Genomic DNA, 16,742 nt, shown 5'->3' with positions numbered 1-16,742 from the left:
AGCCACACTCCCTTCTTCCTTAAAGGACCCATGCTTCGTTCAGGCTGCAACTTGCACAGGAAAGTGGGCCTCTCCTTCAGCCCCAGCTGGTGACCCATGATTGTTCTACACTATGTGAGCTAATGTTCTCTTTGCTGCTTACTAGTTTAGGACCCAGTTCTGACCAAGAGGACGTAGGGGAAGTCTGGGAGGGAGATCCAGGTGGTCTGTCCCTGCTCTCTGCCCTGAAGATGGTTTTGTGAACTCTGGAGCTCTGGCAGCCATTCTGTGACCATGAGGAAACAAGCCTAAGAATAAAAAGTCCACACACTGAGGATGATAAAATATAGGGATGACAAGATCTCTATTTCTTGGAGACATCAGGGAACTGGAAACCACTCCAGGGACTGGCTGCCTCCAGGCTTTTTATTCCAAGAAATAGCTGAAGGCACTATCACTCAGAGATTCTCCTATATGTAGGCCACACATTTTAAACTAATGCAGCATCTCAGTGGTTTTAGGTAAAGACAGATTATCAGAGGCATTTTCCTTGTGTTGTGGGGTCCATAAGATCCCAGAACTTCTGTGTAGTTCTAAGGAGAAGCCCAATAAAGACTGCAGTTGGATTTCCCCCAGCCCAATAGAATAGAATAGAAGCTCCAGCTTCATCCAGCCTCTCCTTCTTATTCTCCGTCAGAAGAGTGGCACCTCTTTCTAGCACTGTCCTTTCCCTGTGTGTGACATGAGTTAAGTGCTGGGCCCTGGAGGCACACTGCCTACTGCTCTGCCACGAACCAGCCATGTGACTTTGAGCCTCAGTTTCCTCACCTGTAAAACGAAGTTAATATAAGCAAAGCATTCGGAGCAGTGCCGACGCTTCCGAGGCACTCACTGAGCATTAACTATTAGTTTTAGTATTTTTTCTGCCACATCCTCCCTTCTCCTTGCTGACCCCAACTTCCTGACATCTTCCCTTCCTCCTTAATAGCACTTTTCCTGGCTCACCTGCTCTCCTTCACATTAAATCCTCCTTCAGTATGTCCTCAAGAGACCAGGTCCCAGTGGCTCCTGGCTTATATTATGACTCTGGGGTGTGAAAGACAGCAGAGTGTGGAGTGAGAACAGGGGCTCTGCATACAAAAAGCCGCAGGGTTAAAAGAAAGAGAGCCGCATTTAAGGAATTGGCTCACTTGGTGGGGAGGGGGTGGTGTTGGCAAGTTTGAAATCTGTAGGGCAGGCTGGCAAGCTGGAAATTCAGGCAGGATTTCTAGATCAATCTTGAGGCAGAATTCCTTTTTCTCTGGGAAACCTCAGTCTTTGCTCTGAAGACCATCAACTGATTGGATAAGGCCCACCCACATTATGGAGGGTAATCTGCTTCACTTAAAGCCAACTGATTGTGAATGTTAATCACATCTAAAAATTCTTTGAGGCTGCCTGGGTGGCTCGGCTGGTTAAGCATCTGCCTTCAGCACAGGTCATAATCTCAGGGTCCTGGGATCGAGCCCTGCACCGGGCTCCCTGCTTGGCGGGGAATCCGCTTCTCCCTCTCCCTCTCCCTCTGTGCTCTCCCTCTCTTTCTCTGTCCCACTCAAATAAATAAATAAAATCTTAAAAAAATAAAAATTCTTTGAAGCCGGGGCACCTGGCTGACTCAGTCAGAAGAGCATGAGACTCTCGATCTCGGCGCCGTGAGTTTGAGCCCCACGTTGGGTGTAGAGATTACTTAAAAAACAAACAAACAAACAAATAAATAAGTAAAAATTTAATTAAAAAAGTACAAATTCTTCATAGCATCATCTAGACTAGTGGTTAACTAAACAACTGAGCACATAGCCTGGCCAAGTTCACACATAAAATTAACCATCATACCAGGTATCAGGGGCAGAATATTTTACTCCTCTGAGCCTCTTTTTCCTTTGTCTAAAGTGGAATAAGAGAAGAGCCTCATGTGTAGAACTGGTGAGGGGTAAGTGCATACGGGGTGCACTGTAAATGTTCATCTTTTCCCTACTGTTGTCAGGGCTGTACCAGGAAGTGCTCAAAATCACATGATGCTGATGAGGATACAGGAACTACAAGCGATGGTAGGGATGTTGGTAGGTAGGTTGCGCAGGTATCCCACAAAACCACGTAGGTGCCCTGTGCCCGTCTGACTCCTCACCCAACAGACGGGTCCAGAACCTTTAGTGCCCGTGAGCACTCCCCAAGAAATGGATCTTCAGGAATTCTTCACTCTCTTCTTTACGTGGAAAGGAGGAAAGTTTTCCCACTGGTTTTCTTCATCTTTGAGACAGTGGAGGGCTTGGAGCAATACGTCAGAAAGCATTAAATTTCTCTTCTTCAGCAACCGTTTCACATTTGGTAAGAACTGCATATTCATGAGGCTACACAGCCCAGTAGGAACCAGATGACAACTCAGTTTTCTTGGAAATCAGGAAATCAATCAAGCTGCCAAACTGAGACGTCTGCATTGTGAAACCCTGTTAACATTCCAGAAACTTGTTTTAAGTGAGAGTTTACTTTTTTATTTTTTTTAAAAGATTTTATTTATTTATTTGACAGAGAGAGAGAGATAGCGAGAGCAGGAACACAAGCAGGGGGAGCGGGAGAGGGAGAAGCAGGCTTCCTGCGGAGCAGGGAGCCCGATGCGGGGCTCCATCCCAGGACCCTGGGATCATGACCTGAGCCAAAGGCAGTCGCTTAATGACTGAGCCACCCAGGCGTCCCTTCAAGTGAGAGTTATTTTTAAAAAGGAAATTCTTTCTCTCTGTCTCTCTGTCTCTCTCCCTCTCTCCCTTTTCTTGATTTTTCTCCCCCTTCCTCCCTCCCTCCTTTCCTTCCTGCATTTTTTAAGCTAGTGCAGCCCACTGTCCCACTACTTCTAGTATGTTCAGGCTAGGCATGAGTTTTTAAAAGTAGGTGGAATGAGATCTGGGTCTCTCTGCCTCTCTCTGACACCTTTCCCTTGTTCCCACTAAATGGGATCCTCCTCTGCTTGTCCAGGAATTCCCATGCCTTTGTCCATGCTTGTCCCCCATTGTTTCCTGTGCTTTTTGACAGTGAAAACATGACTTCAGCCACCTCCTTCAGATTCAGGAATAAAAAGTTTCCAAAATACATTCTCTGTATCCAGTATCAAGCTGTAGCTGGAAGAAAAAAAAAATACACATATATGTGTGTGTGTGTGTGTGTGTGTGTGTGTGTGTATGTTGTATCTCTCTATACATGTATTTTACCTGAAAAAATAGGTATATACATAATTATAAAATAAACTTTCAATTACAGAATAGTTTTAGATTTCCAGAAAAGCTGCAAAGAGAATACAGAGAATCCCCATATACCCGGAACCCGCTTCTCCTGCTATTATCTTACATTAGTATGGTACATTTGTTACAACTCATCAACTGATATTGATATATTCTTTTAAAGATTTTTACTCTTTAAGTAACTTCTACACCCAACATGGGGTTTGAACTTACAACCCCTAGATCAAGAGTCTCATGGTCTTCCAACTGAGCCAGCCAGGCGCCCCTAATATTGATATATTATTCTTAACTGAAGTCTTTACTTTATTCAGGTTTCCTTAGTTTTTTACCTAATGTTCTTTGCTGTTCCGGGACCCCATCCAGGATGTCCACATGTCTCCTGAGGCTCCTCTTGGCTGCAACAGTTTCTCAAAATTTTCTTGTTTTCAGTGACCTGGAAGAATACTGGGGGTTTGTAAAATGTCTCTCAATTGGGGTTTGCCTGACGTTCTTCTAACGGCATAACGTGTCTTGAGGATGAAGGCCACAGGGGTAAAATGTCGTTCTTATTACATTATATCAACATACATACTATCAATATGATTTATCACTGTTGATGTCAACCTTGATTATCTAGCTGAGGTTGAGTTTGCCAGATTTCTCCACTGTAAAACTACATTTACTCCCTTTTCCTATTCCTTTTGGAAGCAAGTCACTAAGTACAGCCCACACTGAAGGAGGGGAAGTTATGCTCCACTTCCTCGAGGAGAGAATATCTAAAAAAATGATTTGGAGTTCTTCTGTATGAGAGATGTATTCAGCCATTTATCTGCATCAGCATGGACTCGATCTATTTTTATACTTCACATAATAAATAAAATAATAAAATGAAAATAATAATAAATAATAAAAGCTTTACTTTTGACTTGATCTGTAGGTTTTTTCCTTTCGTGTGGATGGAGCCCATATCCTTGAAAGGATCTGGAGATACTGTCCACAGCCGGGAGGACAGACCGCTCATCAATCACGCAAACACAGGGTACCAGGGGGCGTGGGAAACATTTTTTACTTCTTCCCTTTGGAGGCTGGTCACCCACAAATTCCACCCTGGATGGACATCCTGAAGGCTCTTCCTCTCTTGTCCATCTTCGCCCTCATGGTTCCTCTTAATCTTTTCCACCCCTATATCCACCCACGCCTGGTAGGGATTTGGGGGGGAACTTCATTCTAATTTGCATGACAAAATAGCGCTCAATACAATAAAATAACATTCATACGTATCATAGCTCTCCTCCTATTGCAGGTTTTCTAGGTGCACCGTTTGGGGTACTATAAATACATTATTCCTAATCTTGACGCTAACGACAAGGTGATTATTATTCCCATTTTACAGATGTGGAAACTGGTGTCTGAGAGTTGAAAAAATCTCCCAAGGTTTTCCTCTACCTGCAAACTGCACTCGTCCTCAGCAGTTTCCTTCACTAGTTCCTCTCTTCTCATCTCTTCCTAAAGTTCCTCTTTTCACTCACTTTCCTTGTGACCATGGGCAAACCACTTGCTGTGGGCCTCAGTTGTCTGTCTTGCAATCCTGTTGGATGAATTCAGTGAGATGCATGGAACGCCTCCCCACCGGCTTCAGTAAGGGGCATCTGTAATTACTGTTCATTTCAAGAGGATTACATTAACTTAATAAAAAACCTCTCTCTTTCTATTCTTGGACCCTTTTCTTTCTTTTTAAGATTTTATTATTATTATTTATTTAACAGAGAGAGAGAGAGCACAAGCAGGGGAAGTGGCAGGCAGAGGGAGAGAGAGAAGCAGGCTCCTCATTGAGCAGAGAGCCTGACGTGGGGCTCGATCCCAGGACCCCGGGATCATGACCTGAGCCGAAGGCAGATGCTTAGCCAACTGAGCCACCCAGGTGCTCCTTCTTGGATCCTTTTCTGTTTATGCTTACCTGTTAGTTGGTCTCTTCTCTTCTCATGGCTTTAACTACCATCAATATGTCAATGAATACCACATGGCTATTGCTACATTTGACCTTTAGTCTGAATTTCAGACAAGTCAACATCTTCACTTGAATGTTTTAAAACAAAAGTTGGAGTTTCTGTTTTTTTTTCCCAGTAATAATTAACCTGTATTGTATTTAAAAATGATGGCCTCTGGACAAAATTTTTAAAAACACACAATTTGGGGCGCCTGGGTGGCTCAGTCGGTTAAGTGGTTGCCTTGGGCTCAGGTCATGATCCTGGGGTCCTGGGATGGAGCCCCGCATCAGGCTCCCTGCTCCGTGGGGAGTCTGCTTCTCTCTCTCTCTCCCTCTGCCCCCTTGTCCCTGCTCATGGGTGCTCGGTCTCTCTGTTAAATAAATAAATAAAATCTTAACACACACACACACACACACACACACACACACACACACAATTAGAAGAGACTAGAGAGAACAAAAGCAGGCAGCAAGTGTTGGAGAGTCAACCATTGGCAGAAGGGAGGAGCAGTGGGTAAGATTTGTGATTATAAACATTTTTGCCTAAAGGCACTATGCAGAATATGTAGCATGTGATGGCCGGAGTTCAAGTATAAATCTGCTAGTCTTACTGGTTTGACAAGTCAGAGAATGGGAAGGAAGAGAAATCCAAGAAAGGAAGGGTTCACAGAGGCTTACTATTTATTTATTTGCTTATTTATTTATTTTAAGTAAGCTGCAGGTCCAATGTGGGGCTTGAACTCACAACCCGGGGATCAAGAGTCACACGTTCTACAGACTGAGCCAGCCAGGTGCCTCTCAGAGAGGCTTTTTCAAGGTTCATATAAACTTTGGCTAAATCCTTGGCTGATTCCTGACCTGTGCATGGGCAGGGAGAAACCAGCAGAAAACCCAGCAGAAAACAATTAGGAAAAAAAAAACAACTGAAGGCTGACAGAACAAGGCAAAAATTTTGGTGCTGCCCATCTCAGAGAACACAGCATTTGGAATTTTATGCCTGCCAAGTTAACTACTAAAAATAAACACTCTTTAGAGGAAGATATCAGAATCTTGATTTTCTACAATGTCTCCTCTACAAAGCCCAGTATTAAAAGATTTTTTAAAAATCCACTAAACTTGCAAACAAGCAGGGAAATGTGACCCATAGTCAGAAGAAGGGTGGTCCGTAGAAACCAATTCTGGAATAACTCAAATTATTTAATTAATAGGTGAAGACTTCGAAGTGGCTTAAAAAAATACAATCATAATGAATGAACAGATGGGCAAATTCAACAGAGAATGAGAAACTAAAAAGAACCAAATGGCAATTCTAGAATTAAAAAGCATAATATCTGAAGTGGAAAATTTACTAGATAGGCTTAATAGAGTATTCAAGATGAAAGAAGAAAGAATGAACTTGAATTTTTAAAAAAATTCTACCAACTGAGCAATGGCTTCCAGTTGTCTTGTGACTGGCAATTGTCCTCAGACAACTAAGAAGCAAAAGCAAAACTCAAACTGCTTTTACCCCACTTGTCCTACCATGACTTCTGTTTCCCCTTGCCTCCTCTCCTTGCGTGTCAATTCCAAGAGCCTAATACAAGCCAAGTGGAAGCAGAGATAGTGCACAACCTTGCCTTGTTTTCAAGGAAGCCCTTACTGATTTTTGGTACATACACTTTACCAGGTTAAGGGAGTTGGCTTTTCCTAACTTACCAGTTTAAAGAAGAAAAAAAAAGAGTGTTCATTTGTATTGATTTTTGCTTTTTCTGTAAAAATTATCGTGTTTTTTTCCCTTTACATTTGTTAATATGCTATGTATATTAACAGATTTTCCAAGGTTAGATTCCCATGGTAAATCCTTCCTGGTCATAACACACACACACACACACACACACAGGTACTATGTTCATCAGTGAGATTGGTGTGCCATTTTCCTCTCTCCCACTAGCTTCATTTGATTCATGATAAGTTTATTTTAATCTATAAAATGACTTCGGGAGTTCCCTTTCTCTCTCTCTCTCGCTTTCTCTCCCTCTTCCCTGGAAGAGTTTCTGTATTTGTATTAGAATAAAATGATATGTTCTTTAAATGTTTGAAAGAAATGATCCATTAACCCATTTGTGGTTACTGGATATGCGTGTACAGATATTTAATAACTGATTTGATTTTCTTGGTTGTAGGTCTATTCAAATATTCTGTTTCGTGTTGTGTCAAAGCATGAGGATGCTTTTGGCAAGAATCGACCAAAAATGTAACAGTGGCCTAAGTAACAAGCCCTCTCATCCTCCTGCCTCACACAGTCAGAGTGAAGAGGTTTTTCAAGGCTGGAGTAGATACTCAAGGACACAGGCTCCTTCAACGTCCTCACTCCCTTATCTTCCGCTGCTGGCTTGTCGCTTCGTGTTCTCAAGTTGACTACAGCACATCTAGGCACCGTGTAGATCCAAACAGGGACAAGCTGGGAAACTGTCTTTTCATTTGGGATAGCAGTCAGCATTGGGACGGATCTTTTCTGAAATAAAGGAATTTTTACCTGCTACTTAATTAGATTGGAGCTCTGTGCACACGCACGTGTATGTGTGTAAATATGGTTTTTGAAGAGATAACAAACAGATAGTGTTTGTCAATTAGGTTTGGTAAGTTGCAATTCTGTAGGAAATTATACTATGTATTTTAAAAGAAGTTATATATATTATATATGTAATCTAAGATTTTAATATATCAGTATGAAGATTGTCATAGTATTCTCTAAGGATTTTAGGATTTGTGTTGTTTCTCTTTTCTTTCTTTTTTCTTTTTTTAAAGATTTTTTATTTATTTATTTAATTGTCAGAGAGAGGGAGAGACAGCGAGAGAGGGAACACAAGCAGGGGGAGTGGGAGAGGGAGAAGCAGGCTTCCCGCCGAGCAGGGAGCCCGATGCGGGGCTCGATCCCAGGACCCTGGGATGGAGCCCGATGCGGGGCTCGATCCCAGGACCCTGGGATCATGACCTGAGCCGAAGGCCGTCGCTTAACCAACTGAGCCACCCAGGCGCCCCTCTCTTTTCTTGCTTAATACTGCTCTTGGCATTCTCTGTCTGTCTTTCTCTCAGTTTTGCCAGAGCTTTTTCACTTTATTAGTCTTTCTTTTTATAAAATCAACTTTTGGCTTTTTTGACCTACTGTATTTTCTTTTTAAAAAATTCATTTCTGCTCTTGGCTTTATTCCTTTTTTAGGTTTATTTTACTGTTCTTTTTTCTAACTTCTTAAATTGGATGCTTAGCTCGTTAATTTTCAAATTTTTCTCCTTTTCTAAAATATACATTTAAGGCCATGAATTCCCTTCTCAGCTGCCTCCCATAAGATTTGATATGTATCTTTTTTTAAATTCTAGTTTTTTAAAAAAGATTTTATTTATTTATTTGATAGAGAGCCAGAGAGAGAGCATGAGCAGAGGGGAAGGGAGGGGTGGGGGGAGGGTGTGGGAGGGGACGGGGAGAGGGAGAAGCAGTCTCCCCACTGAGCAGAGAGCTGGATGTGGGGTTTCATCCCAGAACTCTGGGATTGTGACCTGAGCCGAAGGCAGATGCTTAACCGACTGAGCCACCCAGGCACCCAATATGTGATATCTTAATTATTAGTTAGTATTAAACATTTTTTTCCAAATCTTCATTATGATTTCTTTTTGGGCCAGTAAATTATTTATAATAAGGTTTTACATTCCCAAACTCTGAGATTTAAAAAGTATCCTTTTGTTATATATTTCGAATTGGATTGCATTGTGTCAAAGAACATGAATTGGGTGCTAGTGATTCTTTAAAATAAACTTTATATTTTAGAGCAGTTTTAGGTTTATAGAATGGTTGAGCTGAAAGTACAGCAGCTTCCATAAACTCACGCTCTTTCTCCCTACAAAGTTTCCCCTATTAATATTTTTTAAAGATTTCATTTATTTATTTATTTAGAGAGAATGTGTGAGCAGGGGGAAGGGCAGAGGGAGAGGGAGAGAAAGAATCTCCTGCAGACTCCCTGCCGATTGTGGAGCCCAGCGTGGGGCTCGATCTCACAACCCTGAGATCACAACTGGCACTGAAATCAAGAGTCTGTTGCTCAACTGACTGAGCCACCCAGGCGCCCCTCCACTATTATTAACATCTTGTAGTACATTTGTTACCTTCAATGAGCCAATATTGATATACTCTTATTAACCAAAGTCCATAGTTTACATTAGGGTTCACTCTTCATGTTGTTCAGTTCCATGTATTTTGATAAATGCCTAATGCCACATATGCCCCATGACAATTTCCTCCAGAAGAGTTGCACTGCCCTCTGTGCTCCATCTCTTCATCCCTCCTCCCCTCCCGCTGCACCCCTGGCAAGTACTGATCTTTTTACAGTTTTTTACAGTCTCACATTTTCCCGAATGTCATATAGGTGGACTCAAACAGTACGTAGCCTTTTCCCACTAGTTTTTTCATGTGGCAATATGCATTTAAAGTTCCTCCCTGTCTTTTTGTGGCTCAAAGGTTCATTTCTTTTTGGCACTGAATACTATGCCATTGTCTGGATGCACCACAGTGTGTTTATCTGTTTACCTACTGAAGGACATCTCAGTTACTTCCCACTTGGGGCAATTATGAATCAAGCTGCTGTAAATCTGTGTGAGTTTCTGTGTGGGCATAAGTTTTTAACTCAGATCTGTAAATACTTAGAAGCACAATTGCTGGATTGTAGGGTAAGCCTCTATTTAATCTCAAAAGAAACCACCAAACTGTTTTCCAAAGTGGCTACATCATTTTGCATTCCCACCAGCAATGAATGAGAGTTCCTGTTGCTCCACATCCTCACTAGCATTTGGTGTTGTGAGTATTGTGGATTTTAGCCAATCCAATAGTTGTGTAGTGGTATCTCATTGTTTTAATTTGTAATTTCCTAATGACTTATTATGTTGATCATCTTTTCATATGCTTATTTTCCACTGGATATCTTTTTTGGTGAGGTGTTTGTTCAGATTTTTGTCCATTTAAAAAATTGGCTTGTTTGTTTTCTTATCCTATGAGTTTCAAGGGCTCATTGTACATTATCGATCCGTGTCCTTTACCAGATATGTGTTTTGCAAATATTTCCTCCTCTTCTGTGACTTGCCCTTTCATTCTCCTAATAGTATCTCTTGCAGAGCACAAGTTTTTCATTTTAATGAAGCCCAACTTACTAATTCTTTCTTTCATGGATCATACATTGGGTGTTGTATTGCTGTACTAAAAACTCATTGCCAGGGAGCTTGGGTGGCTCAGTGGGTTGAGTGTCTGACTCTTGGTTTCAGCTCAGGTCATGATCTGGTGGTTGTGGGATCTTGCTCCTTGCTCAGTGGGGAGTCTGCTTCACATCCTCTCTCCCTCTCCCTCCTGCTCTCTCTCTCTCTCTCTCTCTCTCTCTCAAATAAATAAATAAATAAATAAATAAAATCTTAAAAACAAAAACAAAACAAAAAAACACCTCATTGCCAAACCCAAGGCCACCCAAATTTTCTCCTACATTATACACTTATCTAATTTGGAATGTTTGCCTTTTCATCCTTCTTCACAGTATAATCCTCTTCTGCTTTTGACTAGTTCTAGTTGTTCCTGGATTAGTAGTCCCATTTCTGAATCCCTCATTTCTCAGGTACCTGTTTTCTTCCCCAAGTCAATAAAGACTCACTATTTTTTCAGTTTTCCAGTATCTCTGGTCTCAAAGCTGTGTTCTTTCACTTTTGCACAGGCATCACCCCATTCTTTAATCCTCAAAACATTGTCACCAAGGTCAAAAAAAAAAAAAAAAGAAGAAAGGAAGGAAAGCAAATGATCAGAAGGTAGCATTTGCTTGTTTACAGAACCAACCTTGGGAGATAAAAGAGCAAACACTTCCCAAACTTTGTAATTCCAGCCTGTTGGATCTAAATTTATATGCAGTGCTCACTTATTAATTAACAGCCTTCTTTATTGATTTTCATTGCAACTTTAGCAAGAAAACTCCTATAAGGAAGGGTTTCAGTTACATAATTTCCACTGACAATCTCTCTCATCAGAAAGGAAAAACAGGGGCGCCTGGGTGGCTCAATTGGTTAAGTGACTGCCTTCGGCTCAGGTCATGATCCCAGGGTCCTGGGATCGAGGCCCGCATCGGGCTCCCTGCTCGTCGGGAAGCCCGCTTCTCCCTCTCTCACTCCCCCTGCTTGTGTTCCCTCTCTCGCTGTGTCTCTTTCTCTGTCAATTAAATAAATAAATAAAATCTTTAAAAAAAAAAAAAAAGAAAAACAAACTCATTTCTTATTTTTTAAAAAGATTTTATTTATTTTTAAAGATGTTATTTATTTATTTGAAAGAGAGCACTAGAGAGAGATTGTGAGCAAACATGAGATGGGGGTGCAGAGAGGGGGAGAAGCAGGGCCCCCTCGATGAGGGAGCCTGATGCAGGGCTCAATTCTAGGCTCCTGGGATCATGACCTGAGCCGAACGCAGATGCTTAACTGACTGAGCCACCCAGGCACCCCCCAGGATGTCTGTCTTACATGTTTCATTTAAACAAACTGAGACAAAGGGTTTATTTTAGTTTCCCAAGGATGTTGTGACAAATTTCCATGAACTGGGTGAATTTAAACAATCAAAATTTGTTTTCTCACAGTTCTGGAAGCCAGAAGTCTGAAATCAAGATGTTAGCAGGGTCATGCTCCCTCTGAAGATGCTGGGGGAAGAGGAATCCTTCCTGGCCTCTTCCTGGCTTTGAGCGGTTGCCAGCAATCCCTGTCATTCCTTGGCTTACAGCCACATCAGTGGCTTCTGCCTCTGTCCTCACATGACCATCCTCCCTCGGTGTGTCTCCAACACTCCTCCTTGTAAGGACACCTGTCATTGGATTTAGGGCCCACCCTATTCCAGCATAACCTCATCTTGCTAATTACATCTGCAAAGACCTTTTTCCACGTAAAGTCATGGTCACAGGTATCAGGGATTAGGATGTCAACATATCATTTTGGGGAACACAATTTAATCCACACTGTAGGAGTTCATGCTGTAGGCCTAGGCCATAAACATCAAATTTGGAGGAGATACGCTACAGAGAAAGACACATAGGACAAAAAAGTGCCTCAGGAGAACACCTGGGTAGGTAGTGGGGTGGTTACAACTTAGAAGAAGGGCTACTTCAGACTGAGAAGGTGCCTATTCTAAACCTTCTATGAGAAACAGGGTCTAAATATGTTTGACCTTAGTCCTGGAAAGAATAATGAGGAAAACAAAGAATCCGGATCTTCAATATTAACTAAGGGAATTATCAAAGTGAGTAAAAGTTAAATGCAAACCAATCACAGCTCCACATGGGCAGGACCCGAGAGACTAGTTCTCACAACTGGGCCACCAGCCAAGTTATAAAGAGGCAGCATAATCACGACACCTTAATTTTTTGTTTCATTTTGTTCCTTGTTTTTGTTTTGCTTCATGACTGGTTGTTCAAGTGTCTGGTAAATATGTCTCATCTCTATTACAGATTGGCATTTCCCTCAACCATTTGCTCAAGTCTCAAGAAGCATTGGCTGTGTTAATCATGCCACTCAAGATACCTGGGAGTCGGAGGGGGAAAGAACTCAGAGTCCATTGAGAATTATCTGGAAGGAAAGGTTGAGCCACCAGACTGTGAATCTTTTCCTCTGGCGGAGGGACGAGTTTGACCTTGAGTGGAACTTCTTACCTTTGCGAGCAAAGTGATTACCCAGTAGAGAGGAATGACAGTCCTGCTGGAGTTGCTATGTACTGACTGCCAATCCAAGGACACCCCAGGGACACACAGTCTCTGGTTGTTAGTTCGTATCTCACTGGTAATTGAAGACAGCAGTTGCACAGCACTAAGGAATGGGAACTGCATACACTCCCTCCCGGTGCTAGGGGACCAGAAGGCTGTACAGGCTGAGGGACCCTAGACACCAGTGCTTCCCTGATCTAATGTGACCCATACGCCTACAGCTCTTGTCATTCCTCATGACTGAAACACATGCCATGCAGCAACCAGAGCCATTGGGATCTCCCTCTGCTGTCACAGGTGTCTATGAAGGCAGGGCTGAGCGCGGTGCTGCCTTCTCTGCTCTGTACCTTGTCCTAAAGCTAGGAATCTTCGCCTTCTGAGTGTGATTGACAAGCTGAGGCCAAAACCCCTCTGGTCTTGCGGTGTCTCAACTCTTCCAGCTTTGGAAGATTACAGTGAGTAGTTTTAAATGTCAAATGCTACTGAGCAATTACAATATCAATAAAATGTCATCTCTCAAATTGACAGAGATTTTTCAAATTTATTTATTAGTTCTTGTAGGGTTTCTGGGGGGAGGGGATCCACTCCTTACCTACCATTTTATTGTGAAGATTTCCCAATGCAACCTTCCCCGATACTATTATATATTCTTACTCCTCCCTTTGTTCTGCAAAATGTGTAGTTCACCCACTGACACATACTGCTAATCCAAAGGTAGGAAAGTGTATATCAAATCACACCTCAGTATGCTTTGCCAAGTGCCTCTAACTGTAAATCCTCACCAAAATATTGTGTATTATTATTTTTGAAAAAATCAAACCCAAAAGATATGATAGGTATGCCTTTTCATTTGTTCAAATCTTTTGTGTCACTCAGTAAATTGCACATTTCTTATTAAACTTATTCTTAGAAATTTTATCTTTTTAGGGGCGCCTGGATGACTCAGTCAGTTAAGTATCTGCCTTCAGCTCAGGTCATGATCTCAGGGTCCTGGAATGGAGCCCCACCTCAGGCTCCCTGCTTCTCCCTCTCGTCCCTGCTCATGCTCTCTCGCTCTCCCTGTCTCTCTCTCTCAAATAAATAAAAAAAGTCTTAAAAAAAAAAGAAATTTTATCTTTTTAGTTCCAATTGTAAGTAAAACTCTTCTTCCATTGATCTACTGATTCCTGAGTATCCAGTCACCTGACTAAATCTCTTATTACTTAGTTTTTAAATTGATACCCTTAGGTTTTCCAGTTGAATAATTGTACCATTTACAATTAATGATAAATTTTTCTTCTTTCCAAGTATTTCTACTCCTTAGTTTTCTCTCTTATTGTTATTTAATGGGTACAGTAGGAGAGTTACTCAGTTAGGAATGGGGTCCATGCTCTCCTGAGGGTCTTGTTTATTACTCAGCAAAGTGCTTCATACTCTTTCCATTTTGGACCTTTCCTCATGATTATCTTAAAAAAGAATAGTCTTTGTTGAAGTTTTAGAGAACATCTTTGAGATACCTTAAGCATTGCAAAGAAGTTTTTTTCTTAGGTAAAATTCACATAACATAAAATTAACCATTTTAAAGTGGCTAATTCAGTGGAGTTTAGTACTTTCATGATGTTGTGCAACCACTACTTCTACCAAGGTCTGAACCATTTCACCACCCAAAATAAATCCCACGCCCATTGAGCAATTTACTCCTCATACCTTCTTACCTCTAGTCCCTGGCAACCCCAAGATTTCTATGGACTTACCTATTTTAGATTCTTCATATAAACAGAATCATACAATATGTGACCTTTTGTGTCTCACTTCATTTACTTAGCAAAATGCTTTTAAGATTCATCCATGTTATAGCACGTGTCAGTGCTTCGTTTCTTTTTATGACTGAATACTATTCCATTGTATGGGTATACCACAATTTTTTTTATCCATTTATCCATTGGTGGACATTTGGGTTATTTCTACCTTTCGACTATTGTGAATAGTGCTGCTATGAACATTGGCATACAAATATTTGCTTGAGTATTTGTTTTCAGTTCTTTGGGGTATATGACTAGGAATAGAATTGCTGGATCATATAGTAGTTCTATGTTTAACTTTATGAGGAAATGCCAAGCTGTTAGAGTTAAATTGTGAAGGTATTTTGACTCAAATTAAGGGAGAGGGAACGTAGACTACAAGGGAAGAGACTGGGCAGGGGTGAATGGATAGTTCTTTAGATGGTGAAGTTTCATGTGGTCTCCTAGGAATTAATGCTGATGTAATCATATTTGTTATTTTTCATAAATCTTGGGAAAAGAGTGCAAAGTTGTGAGTTTAGAGATGACATTAGATGATGTGCCAAGTAAGAGGGGACAAACTACAGGAAGGTGTCATGAAGCTGTCAGAACATTAGCAAACAAACGATAATATGAGCAAATACTAAGCGAGGGAAATAATATCAAAGAGGTGTGAGAATTATGAACCCTAAGCTATTACTAATGGTGAGAAAACAGCTCTCAGTCACAACTGATTATTTTCTTAAGAAATCGCTTTAGTGAGAGAAATAGGGGGCGGAGCAAGATGGCGGAGGAGTAGGAGACCTGGGTTTCGTCTGGTCTCAGGAATTCAGCTGAATAGGGATCAAACCATTCTGAACACCTACATACTCAACAGGAGATCTAAGAGAAGAATAACAACAATTCTCTGAACAGAAATGCAACCACTTTCTGGAAGGTAGGACTTGCGGAAAAGTGAATCCGAGGTGATATTCTGGAGGATAGACGGTGGGGGAGGGGGCCTCCGTCAGCTCCTTCTGGCAAGTGATAGAGCCGCAGAGCACAAGGTCTGAACTTTTAGAAGCTGGCTCTGCTGAGGGACGTCGCACCAGTGGCTAAGCGGGGGGTGGAACCCTCGCGGGACAGTGTGGTCTCAGGACCCTTGGGGTCACACAGGGACCGGGGGTGCCTGAGTGCAGCAGAGCTCCCAGGTATCAGAGCAAGGAAGCCGGCTGCAGAGACGGAGCTGAGCCCTGGGCTCTCAGCTCGGGGTTGCCATAAACTGTGATCCGCGGCCCAGTCGGGCCACTGCTCCTCCAGCAGGGACCCAACAAGCGGCAGAGCTGGGGAGACTCCCCTTCCTCCCCAGGGAGGAGTGGCGCAGGAGCGCACCGCAGGGATCTGCTGGGTTTGGAGACTCCACACGGGGTCGGGTGCCAGAGATAGAAACGCTTGGTCACAGGCCGGGTGAGCACGGAGTGTGGCTGGAGACCGGGGAGACAGGAGTGACTGCTTTTCTCTGGGGACGCACTGAGGAGCGGGGCCCCAAGTTCTTGGCTCCTCCGGGTGGAGATTGGGAGGCCACCATTTTCACCCTGGTCCTTCAAAGCTGTACTGAGAGCTTGCAGGGAACAAAAGCTCCTGAGAGCAAACCCGAGCAGCCTGCTTAGCCCAGACCGACAAGGGCGGGGAAATTCTGCCACCGGCAAAGACATTTGGGAACCAGGGCAACAGGCCCCTCCCCCAGAAGATCAGCACGAATAGCCAGCAAGCCAAGACCAAGTTTACCGATCAAGGAGAACGGGAGAACTCCAGCGCTAGGGGAATACTGCACATAGAATTCATGGCTTTTTTTACCATGATTCATTAGTTTTTCAAAGTTAATTTTTTAACTTTTTTAAAATTTTTCTTTTTCCCTTTTTCAACCAACATCTTATCAATCCCTTTTTTAAAAAGACATTTTTTATTTTTCATTTTTAGAGTCATATTTTATCCCTTCATAATAGTTACCTTATTTTTGGCATATATATATATATATATATATATATAT

The 16,742-nt window shown here is 42.1% G+C and overlaps 1 long non-coding RNA gene across 1 annotated transcript; it reads left to right on the top strand.

Annotated features, from left to right (window-relative positions):
• Positions 1-2,584: 2,584 nt before the first annotated feature.
• On the top strand, positions 2,585-7,743 carry LOC112815938 (uncharacterized). Its single transcript, XR_003206081.2, has 2 exons — positions 2,585-5,148; positions 7,377-7,743. It is a non-coding gene; the product is annotated as an uncharacterized lncRNA (long non-coding RNA).
• The last annotated feature ends 8,999 nt before the right edge of the window (positions 7,744-16,742 follow it).

Source organism: Callorhinus ursinus, unplaced genomic scaffold (genome assembly GCF_003265705.2).
Source record: "Callorhinus ursinus isolate GAN/ISIS: 27379988/994484 unplaced genomic scaffold, GSC_fseal_2.0 scaffold59, whole genome shotgun sequence".
NCBI classification, from domain to species: Eukaryota; Metazoa; Chordata; class Mammalia; order Carnivora; family Otariidae; genus Callorhinus; species Callorhinus ursinus.
This window is presented reverse-complemented; position numbering and strand designations above follow the sequence as displayed.